Source organism: Cynocephalus volans, chromosome 14 (genome assembly GCF_027409185.1).
Source record: "Cynocephalus volans isolate mCynVol1 chromosome 14, mCynVol1.pri, whole genome shotgun sequence".
NCBI classification, from domain to species: domain Eukaryota; kingdom Metazoa; phylum Chordata; class Mammalia; order Dermoptera; family Cynocephalidae; genus Cynocephalus; species Cynocephalus volans.
The window spans coordinates 13,173,795-13,185,931 of NC_084473.1; the positions used below are offsets into that span (position 1 = coordinate 13,173,795).

At 38.0% G+C, this 12,137-nt stretch overlaps 1 pseudogene; it reads right to left on the minus strand.

Moving 5' to 3' along the window:
- Positions 1-3,413: 3,413 nt before the first annotated feature.
- Positions 3,414-4,111, minus strand: LOC134362986 (L-lactate dehydrogenase B chain-like; annotated as a pseudogene).
- Positions 4,112-12,137: the final 8,026 nt, after the last annotated feature.

The following is a 12,137-nucleotide window of genomic DNA, read 5'->3' on the forward strand; positions in this document are numbered from 1 at the left end:
TTTGGAAGTATTTCTACCACTTGCCACCCTGTGGACCTGGAGTCAAGTACTTAGCCTCTTAGGGCTCAGTTTCTTTATCTGTCAAAGGGTGGTGGGTATCAGGTTACCTCTTGGCATTTCCTCATAGATTAATTGGATTTAATCATGGAAGATACAAAGCATATGATGAGAACTCAATTATTATTACTGTGTCTGTGTCCATATCTGGTGAATCTCTCTGGGACAGTGAAGTATTTGTCCCCAGTACAGTGCTTCACACAGAGCAGATTTCAATACATTTTTGAAATAAATTGCCTCTACCTTCCTCTTTCCTGTGTTGGCCCAGCACTAGATTTGAACTACCATCTGGGTTTTTCGTACTGTTGGAAAACCTGGATCACAGTTTTCCTTAGGGTCCCACTGCTAACTGGGTTCTGCTTGGCTCCTCTTCTCACCCAAAACTTTAGTTTCTCCACAGTCCCAGATGCTTTTTCAGAACCATCAAATCAAATATGCTGTGTATTTTTTCTATAACAGAGAGTAGCCTAGGAAAATAGATTTCTTCAAAAGCATGTCAGATCATATGATTCCTGTAACCTCTCTGAGGTTCAAGGTTACTTTGTCTTTCCCGTTAGGCATCGTGGTGTTGCCGGGATCTAGATGTCCGATCTACACAGTCATCTTTTTTTTCACCTGGAACAAATTATTAGGTCAGTCACGCAAATCTCTCAACGATCATTTCTACAATGACCACCCATCCGCTTGTACCTGCTGTTTGCTGACTGGGTCATATTGCAAGGACACTTCTGGAATTGGGAAGAGATCTTTACTGCCTCTCAGTCACTTGGGCAAGAGCTTCCCTTCTGAGTTCACATTTGCAGTGGGCACAATTCTTCCAGTGCTAGCCTACTTCCAGCTGACTTCTCCTTCCTGTTACCCCATGTTGCTGGTGTCCTAAACCCATGTGCAGCAACTGGACAGGAGATCAAACCAGAACTGTTTCCAGGATGGTGTTAGGGAGTCAGCAGGAACATTTTATGTATCTCTCCAGTAGACTTGTGTGGATGTGCCTGAGGAACTGTAAAGAGGCCAGAACAAATGGATACATGGATAAGTTGTCATATTTCCCTAGGAAGTTTTAATATTATTTCCCAAAACAACATATGCATCTACATGTGTTTACTTTGCTTTCATTTTTTACTTTGTTCATGCATATATATATATATATATATATATATCTTCTCTTGTGGAAATCAGTGCATTTTTTCTCATATAATTGTTTAAATCATTACTTGTACTTTTCATATGTTCAGTTATATGAGACTTAGAAAGTAAAACCTAGCAATGCCAACACAGGTGTTATTTGCCAAAGAGAAACAGGAAAATGCCACTCACTGCAGAGCAGCATGTGTAAGCAACGTAGCAAGAAGTGTTTATCATATAATTATGCAAAAAGTTGGCTAAAACACATATGTATTTGTAAGAAAATGAAGATATTGAAAGGTTATGAGAAACAGCTACTTGCTCAGATAGAATTATTCATGTGCAGAGAAGAAATACAATAGGCACAGAATGTCAAATCACTGTCCAGAGAGAGCTGAAGATATGTCAGTGTGGTTTAGTCAATGAAGATAAAATTCAGTGATTCCATGCTGTAGTGAGCATCAGTAGAATAGAACGTCCACATGATTTAAATTAGCTTTTGGCAGAAGCTAAAAATAAATTGTTTCCTACCAAGCAGGGTATGTTCTGAAGAACAGAGCATGTTCTTAAAGAGTACAATACACTCAGCTTCCTCATGTGCCATTACACACACACACACACACACACACACACACACACACACACACACACACACACACACACACACACACATTTCTTTATATAGTGACATGTACCCCAAAGTGACTCTGTGGATTAGATGGAAAACAGGTATGCAATGTATTTAGGACATAGTAAGTGATCTCTAAATGTTAATTCTCTCCTACCTCCATGCTATAATTTTAGAATATAAGATTGATCTGTAGTCACAATATAGCTGACCAACCCTCTCAAAATATGTTTGAGGCAGTACAGTACAGTGGAAAGAATATTTGATTCTATCACTGACTGTGACTAACTGTGTGACGTTTGACATGCTTTATAGAGTCTCTCTCACTTTTTGTTTCTTCATCTTTAAATGATGATTTAGATCCTTACTCTGCCCTGCCCTGTGGATAGCATTGAGTTAAGTGGGGCACCTTGCACAGTATCTGGAACTTAGCAGCATTTAGTAAAGAACTTAGTGGCATTTTTTTCTATTGTTATACTTATTGTTTTTACTATTTTTTTTCCATCTAAACTGAAGATATTCCCTTTGACAGAACACATTCTGAATAGCAAGGGCTCACTCAAGGGCTCCTTGTTTCTCCATGCCCAGGACACACCATTAGCAGCTATCCTTTAGCAGAAACCACTCCCCAAATCCTATCACCCCCAAACCCTGATAATTTTTATTACTGACCTGAGCCATGTTAAACATGATTAAACCTTTTCTCATGATCTGCATCTACAATGGGAAATGATTTTTTTTGTTTTTTGTTTTTTTTTTCCTCCTTGAAGGAAAATCCAAGTGAGATGAATAATGGACATTAGACCTAACAGTGTCACTTGTCCTTACATCTGCTGGAACATTCTGGAAGCCTGCTACTTGTCCTTTGTCCCCACACAGTGTCTTACTTTGGTAGGGGTGTGATGCACAACATCTCAAGTGTACAACACTGCCAGGCTCAGCTCTACCCATGAGAAGGCTGCCAGAAGCTACTATGGACCTAATGCCTTCACAGGCATATGTGTGCTCATCTGTGTGGTATTTTCTCAAAACAGTTCTTTAGTTAACATCTTTCTGGGTTTGTTTAATCTTTGCATTGCCTTCTATTCATAGTCAAGTATTTCTTTCTTCACACTGCAATAATTAATTTTATTTGTTTAAGAGCTCATTTTGCAAGCCTGGGCTTTGATTCTGTGAGCCCAAATTTACATATTAATGAAGATAAAAGCAAATTGTGATCCGTGTACATGGACAAAACCTAATAGCTCATGATTAATCACATTGTAGTTTTAAAATTTCTACCAGCCTAGAATTCAGTAGTCACAGGTCTTTTAGGTCCTCTGGATGTCACACAGGTATCTGCACTTTTCTTGAGCTGAGCAACCTCATAATAGTTCAGGTTCTGGGTGATAACTCTGGTTAATCCCTGAGCATAGAGGACACATGGAAGGCTCAGGAAGACTTCATTCTCAATGCCATATGTCCCCTTCACCATTGTTGACACTGAATGAATCCTGGCTAGATTTTTCAACATGGATTCAATGAAATCAGCTACGTTTAACCCAGCCGCCCAGTTGGTGTATCCCTTCAGCTTAATGACTTCATAGGCACTTTCAGCCACCATTTAATGTACTTCCTTCTAATTCTCACCATCATCGTCCATTCCCACTTCTAGATTCAGTTCCTGGAGAGAAACACCAGCCACATTCACTCCCCTCCACACAGCCACACTTGAGTCGTATGTTCTCCCAAAATCCATCCATGGTAGCTGCTGGCATCAATGTCAAGTGTTTCAGCCATAAAACAATGAAATCTAGCAGAATCCAGATTACACCCACTTCAAATCACTGGGTGCTTTGATAATCCACTTAGTTTCCAAATAACGTATGTAAGGATGTCTATTGGGTTGTAAACCACAATTAGGATGCAATCAGGACTGTACTTGATGACCTGAGGAATAATGAATTTGAAGACATTAGCATTTCTCTGCACCAGATAGAAATGACTCTTGCCCTCTTGCTTATGGACTTCCGCAGTTACCACCACAATCTTAGAATTGGCAGTCACAGAGTAATCTTTATCTGCCACAATTTTAGAAGTCTGAAGTAATAAGCTCCCGTGCTTCACATCCATCATTTCTCCTTTGAGATTATCTTCCAAAACTTTCACAACAGCAAATTCATCAGCCAGAGACTCCCCCAGAATGCTGATAGCACACGCCATGCCAACTTGTCCAACACCCACTACAGTGATCTTATTGTTTGGGACCATTGCCTCCTCTTCTGCAACTGCTGCAATGAGTTTTTCCTTAAGAATTGCCATTGTGCACAGGAGAGGGCTCTGAAGAGCACTGTAGAACAATCCTGAGAAGGAGCCAATGTCTACCCATAGTCAAGCATTTTTTCCACTTCACCAAATTCAAATGATAATGACCTGCTATGATGCATTCACTTTTTAAAGTATGTACACATCTATGAGCACATTTGATATTTGTAGTAGCTTTATGAGGGTAAAAATTATTTTCCCCTTTCACGGAAGGAAAGAACCAAAGATCTTCAAAGTTAAATAGCTATTAGCTATTATGCATTTAGGCTAGATCTTAAACTTAGGTATTGCCCACATCCAGGTCTGTTTATTCTAAAATACATAGTTTTCAAAATCTCCATTTTTCTATTTACCTTTATTTTTATTATTTGAGGGAATTTGGTCATTTTAATTTTTTTCCCTCCAGAGCAGAAATATTGTTTCTGGTTTATAAATTTAATACCTGAACTCATATTATGTGTAACTTAGGGCTTCATTCACTTATTGATCCAAGTAGTCATTCATTCTCTTACTAAATATTTATTAAGTACATATAGAGGGCTGCATAAAGTTAGTCACAAAAGGCCTTAACAATCCTTGAGTAAGCAACATTAAGAAGCCACTGTAGGAACTAGGGCAGTATATAACATACCAGTTGGCAATTGTTTTGGATTGAATGTTTCCCCAAAACTCACTGAAGTTTGATCCCCATTGTAACAGTGCTAAGAGGATGGGAAATCCAATTATGGTATGTGAAAGGTGGGGACTTTAAGAGGTGATTAGATTGTGAGGACTGTGCCCTCATGAATGGATTGATCCATTTATGGAGTAATGGGTATGGTTCTGATGGTGTTATAAGGAGGGCAAATGAGAAGGTTAGGTTTCTCTTGCTCAGCCCATTCTCACCATGTGACACCCTGACCTCCATGGGACCTTGTAGAGAGTTCCCACCCAGCAGAAGGCCCTCACCGGAAGCATCCCCTGGACTGTGGGCTTCCCAGCCTGCAAAACTGTAAGAACTAAATTTAATATTTTTATGAATTACCCAGTTTCAGGTATTCTGTTACAAGCAACAGAAAACAGACTAATACAGCAGTCTAACTAAAGTTTCAAATATTGGTGTACACTGTGAGAGTTGTTAAATTTGTAATTCTTCTGCATGAAAGATTTGTCTCTTCTCTTCATTAATTTTATATATTTATTTATTTGTTGGTTCATTTATTTCAGTATGGATTCATGGATATTTATTTTATACTTTGGATTGTAATTCAAAACTAGTTCATTTATTTTGTTGTTCCAATTCTTCTACCGTGTCCTCTGGAACATCTTTTAGCGGCACCTGTGGCCCTTTGATATATCAATATCATTGGGTTTTTTTTTTTTGGTTTTTTTTAGCACTTTCTTACTTTCTGATGATACAGAATGCTCCAGACTCATCTTGTATATTTCTTGCAAAGTCATAGAATCAGTGATTTCTCCAAAGATCCCAATTCCTTTTATTGAAAAAATAGTATTACAAACCAGGATCTGGAGTGTTGTTGCTTGTAGACTCTCTCCACTGACAGACCAAAGAAATATGTATGTATATGCTAACCTGTGTATATTCACATGTATCTAGAAATACTTATATTTTCTTCTGCAACCATCTGTATCTATACTAAGCTAAACGTGTTTGGCCAGAGTTATGCTTCCAGTATGTCATATAGTTGGAAATAGATAGTAGGTAGCTTCAATTATACCAACTTGCTTTTTTCACTTAGCAATATGCATTTAAAATTTATCCATGTCCTTTTTGTGGCATGCAACTCATTTATTTTTATTGTGTGCAGTTTTTTTTGTGAACAAATATTTTAAATCAGTTGGTTAGTTGTTAGTTGTACTACTTTCCTAGGGCAGCTGTAACAAAGCAGTAAACAAACTGAGTGGCTTAAAACAACAGAAATTTATTATCTCACAGTTCTGGACGTTAGAGTATAAAATTAGGATGTTAGCAGGTTTGTTTCTGCTGGAGGGTCTGGGGGAGAATATGATTTATGCTTTTCTCCTAGCTTCTGGTGGTTGTGTAGTGGCCATCGACCCTTGGCATTCCTTAGTGTGTAGACACATCTCTCCAGTCTCCACCTCTTTCTTGATGTGATGCTTTCTCTCTGTGTTGTTCTCTGTGTCTCTTTTCTTCTTTTCATTTATGGACATGAGTCATGATGGATTAAGGGCCCATCCAACTGCAGTATGACATCATCTTAAATAATTACATTTGCAACTACCTTATTTCTGAATAAAGTCACATTCTGAGGTTCTGGAAAAGACAAGAATTTGGAGGAGACACTTTTTAACTCAGTACAGTGGTTATGCTGTGTTTTGTTTGTTTGTTTGTTTTTTCATAATAAAGATATAGTCAACGTGCTTCTACACCACCCAGTACAGATTTGGTAGGACTCCGACAGTCACACGCAATTCTTTCTCAGGGAGGAAACACTCAAAAATGTGGTCAGATTTCCTTAGAATACCAGCTCCACTCTGGTGGGACAAAATTACATTACTCTTTAGTCTCTTCAGAAAATCCATGGTCATTGATGTTCCAAATCCTGGCTCCACCACTTACTAATTATGTGACCCTAAATTCTCCTTTGAATTTCTATTTTCTCATCTATAAAATGGGATTAGTAACAATAGTTTCTACCTGTAGAAGAAACCAAGATACATAGGTTAGAAAAAATAAAATAAATGGAAAGTGAAACAAAGAAAAACTAAATATTTCCCACCTGATAAAAATCATAGTTATGTTCACCTGATCATACATACAAGAAGAAAATGCAACCTTTCTATCCACAGACACTTAACTCATTTTCTGGCTCCTTCATATAGTAGGCTTTGATGGGTATGGAGAACTGGGTATAGCTAGCTCCTGTCTTCATCCTTTCAGGCTGCTGTAACAAAGCACCATAGACTCAGTGGCTTATAGACAACAGAGACTCAATTCCCACAGTTCTAGAGGCTGCAAGTCTAATGGCAGGGTGTCAGCATGCTTGGGTTCTGGTGATATATAAGTCCATTCGTGTTGCTTATAACAGAATATCTGTTTTATATATACACATACATACATACATACATACATATATACATACATACATACTTATATGTATCTATGTATGTATATCTGAAACTGGGTAATTTATAAGGAAATGAAATTTATTTCTTATAGTTTTAGAGGCTGGGATGTCCAAAGGCCAGGGAACACATCTGGTGAGGGCCTTCTACAGCCATGCAGGGTGTCACATGGCTCGAATGGGCTGAGCAAGAGACAGAGACAACCTGCTCACTTGCTCTCCTTATGTAGCCATCAGAACCACACTGATTACTCCATGAATGGATCAATCTATTCATGAGGGCACAGTCCTCACAGTCTAATCACCTCTTAAAGGTTTTGCCTTTCAAATGCCATAATTTGATTTCTCCCTCTCTCAACACTGTTACAATGGGTGTCACATTTCCAATACATGAACTTTTGGGGGCATATTTAACCCATAGCAGGTGAGGACCCCTTGGGCTGCATATGGTCAACTCTGAATTGTATTCTCAGATGGGGGAAAGAGAGTGAACTGGCTCTCTAGACTGTATTTATAAAGGCATTAATCACATTCACGAAGGTTCTGTCTCATGACCTGATTATTCCCATAGGTCTCACCTACAAATACCATCACATCGGTGGGGGCTAGATTTCAATGTATGAATCTTGGTTGCAAACATTCAATTCATAACAGCTTGCCTATCTTGTGTCGTCAGCTCCTACCTGATATTGTCAGGAAAAGAACAGTAGCTCACGTTCAGGTATATAACTTTCATTCAGGACACCATTGTGGTAAATAAAAAATAAATGATAAATAAAAATAAACATTTGGTTTAGAGATAAAGTTCATAGAAAGTTCATCCTTCAGACATTCTGTTGGAAAAAGCCGCCTATAAATCATCTGCATGAGAAGGTTGTTCTGAAGGTTAAACAAAATAATACATATAAAGCATTGAGATCTCTTTTTGACTCAGTAAATAGCATGTGATAGAATTTATATTTCTTGGGGCCGACCCCGTGGCTCACTTGGGAGAGTGCGGTGCTGGGAGCGCAGCGGTGCTCCCATCGCGGGTTCGGATCCTATATAGGAATGGCCGGTGCACTCACTGGCTGAGCGCAGTGCGGGCGACACCAAGCCAAGGGTTGCGATCCCCTTACTGGTCACAAAAAAGCAAAAAAAAAAAGAAAAAAAGAATTTATATTTCTTAACTTAGGTCTTTGTAACTATATGTAGAATTAAATTAGTCTTTGTTTATGTTGATACTCAGAGTCCCTCTTAAGTATAAAAAAAAATCATTATTAAAACTATTATTTTCTTCTGTATGTGCTGCAGGATACCTGCATTCTATGATTCCCAGTTCTGGGAATTATGTCATGCTGAATTTGTCCTTTTGAGGAAAAAAGAAACTTCCTGATTGTGCTGAGATTAAAACATATTTATTTCTCTCTCTCCCTCCCAGCACTTCTGGAAAAGAGTGTGGTTGTCATGGTACTTTTATGCATTCCTCCTGAGGAAAGCACATTTAGCTTGCTTTTCATTTAGCAGTTGTCCCTGCCTTACACACATGTACCACACCAGGAACAAGAAGATGGGGGCAAGGTTAGAGGAAGAGAGATACAGACATGAATGAGATAAGGACGCTACTCTCGAGCTGGGTGTTCATTTATTCATTCATCCAACATGTGTTTATTGAACTTTGTGATGTGCCTGAAACACTGATAGTCCTTGCCTATGCAATGCTTATGTTCCAGAAGAAAAACTTATAGACATAAACTACACAAGCTAAGGTCTCTAACAGATCAAAGTGGAATACAATTTTGATTCTGGAATATGAAGTTGCATGTGTATAAATAACACAATTTCTCTAGTGGAGCCATTGGAATTGCATACAGGACTGTCTCATTGATCATAATCTATTCTTTGTAGTTTATACAGAGAGCCACTATGGGAAGGAGCATTTTCAGCTTTTCTCTGTTGGCCCAGCGAATGGAAAGCTCATTAGGTGTTGATACAGAGTAATGTATAACACTGGGGTCCTGTGCTGTGCTACAGGAAGTGACCCAATTATATCCCTTGGCAAAACTAGATGTCTCTTGGCCACATTGCTCTAAAAACAGGAGTCTCATGGCTTTATTTGGGAATTTCTTTTTTTCCAGGCAAAATAAGAGCTTCGTATTCTGAAGATGATGCCATTAGGCAATTTTCTGGATATTTGACCAGAATTTATCAGTTAGATATTTAGAAAACTTTTCATTCTTTTCTGCTAACACAATGGATATAATTCCATTTGAGGAAAAAATAGAACAAACATAAAACTTATTAGGTATGTAACCAAAATAAATACCCATTGCTCTTCCTCAGTCTCAACAATCCCTTAATTCTGAGTCAGGAAGCTTAAATTTTACATGCACTTTACATTGCCTCTATGACATAGGGAAATCAATCAGGGACAATAATTCTACATTAAATGACTGTCAATGTGTGCACAATGCTTCAGAATTCTAAAACATATCCTGACTCCTGTACCATTTTATTTAATTCTGTGCCATTGAAGTAAACTGTAAGTGCAGCTATTTCTGTCCATTTTACATTAAGCAAATTTAGCTCAGAGTGGCAGTAGAAATGTGTTTGGGGAAAGAAAGGAATAAATGCTTATATTTATTAAGCACTAATTATTTGTTTATCTCACCACATTCTTTTCATCATTTTATTTTTCACAAAGCCTTATGCTTTCTGCCTTTTATCGTCCAACACAATTGTCGATGATTTTGAACCTAAGTTCCTAAAATGAAACTGCTGCTTTCTTTTCCTTGCATACATCTGCATTTTTGGACAAGCTGAATCTTCTGCCTAGAATAAAGTTTCTGCACTTTTCTGTCTGATAAATTACTTTTAATACTCAAATATAATATCCAAATACATTTTCTTCAAGTATCTCAAGATATAGTGGACAAGAAAGAAATCAGTTAATATTTACAATAGAATGCAATAAATATGTAAGGGTCTATATATGGGGTTAGATTGGTAGGAATAAAAGAGTGTTTGAATCTGCCACATGAGGATATCTCATTTATCTTTCTATCCTTCATTCCAATCGTAGAAAAAACATAGCAGGTCTTCAATATTAATTGCTTTAATTCATATTTCTTATACACAAAACATGCTGCAAATATATCCAAGCCATGGATTATAGGGAAAGGATAGAGTAATTGAAGAAAGGTTTGTATGTGGACATTATACAGAACAATCATGGCTTCTTATAACTTCTGGGAAGAGCACTAGAGCTGTATTAAAGCAGAAGTCTGCAAGACATTAGCGGGGAGGCAACAAAGAGTGTTATCCAAGCCATAAGTCTTGGGATCCAGTGACAGATCGATCATCTGCAGGGTGCTTGAAGACAACAAAAACAGCAGGAAGGTTATATTTATGTTTTACAACTGGTCAGGGGTTCCTGAAATCTTCCATTATCAAGCACAATGTGGGTCCAACAGTTTGGTTCAGGAGCAAGTTGTATTGGATGAAGTCCAGCATCAAACAACAAAAAATGCCAAAATAATGGTAGTATACACATATAAATGTCCTTTTATTTATTTATTTATTTAATCTTGTGTATATGTTTTTTGAAGGTGGAAGCCTAGGAATAGCATAGCAGCACCGCAGTATTAGAGGCCAAGGCTTTTTGCATCTTGTTCATCCTTGTTTGTTAGAACTAGAATTCCAGTTTTCAAGGTCTGAGAGACTGCTGGCACTCCAACCATCATGCCCATTTTTCAAGCAGCAGAAAGGAGAAGGTAGAAAAAAGACAAGAAAAGAAAATACAGTGCAGCAGTCTGCCCCATTTTTAAGAAGATTTTCTGGAATCCAGCCTCCTACTTACATTTTATTGGTCATAACTTATTCAAATGTCTACTTCTAGCTGCAAAGAAGGCACACTGCTGACTTGAATTAAATCAGAGCACATCACAATGCACACAGAAAAGAATAGATGGTGTGTGGGCCACTAGCAGTCTCTGAGCATACACTCATAGGCTATTTCAACTCAAGGTATTAGAGAGGTGAGGTGGCTTTCTTGGGAAGCAGCAGCTATGATGCTGAAATCAGGTAGGGTGAGAGGGTTTGGCATGGGGCCCCCAAAAGTGCCTGCTTCAATGCGGATCAAGAAGAAAAACTCCTCATTTAAGTTACTTATAACCATTGGAAAATTGGCATAATATACTGTGATTTTGTTAGAATGAGGCACTTTTCTGCTGTCTTCCAGAAATCTGTGGTGATAAATATACAAATTAATGATTTCTGTGCTGTGAATGACACTCTGTTTGGATAGTGAGCTATTAGTGCACTGCCTAATCCTCTCAAGCACATATGGAGGCCCTGAAAAAAGTATTATCAAATTTGGTAGAATCTACTTTGGAGTTCTAAGCAGTGCTAACAAGGACCAGAGTGTGTTTACAGCTAATCTACAGGAGGTGGCAAAAGCCTTAATTATAGTTGCATCTTCTGAGGACCAGTGCAAGGAGCTAGTGTATCCAACATTTCAAAGATCTCCCCTTGAAATTGTGTTCTCTATGCCATTCCTGGATTATATGCATAAACCAGAAGAAAGCAGTATTTCACAAACATCACATATATAATGAAGCTTTTCATAAATCTAATCATCGAGACTTCAACTTGACATTCTAGAGGTCTCTGAAGTATTAAATTACTATGTAGCATATTAGAATGTGTGTTAAAACATTTTAAAAAATGTTCACATTAAAGAATAATATTCAAATCAAAGATTTGCAGAAATGCCAACATATACTGTGGTAGTAGAGTTCTACAAAACCCAGTTTGAAACTGGATGTTAAATAATGCTCTACATCACCAAGGGTTTTGCCTGGAGTTCATGGAAGCACAACTTGGGAGACAAGGTTGGAAGTGGAGGAAGTCTCAGTACTCTGGATTCAGTGACACTTTGGTGTCAGGGAGCCCCTAGG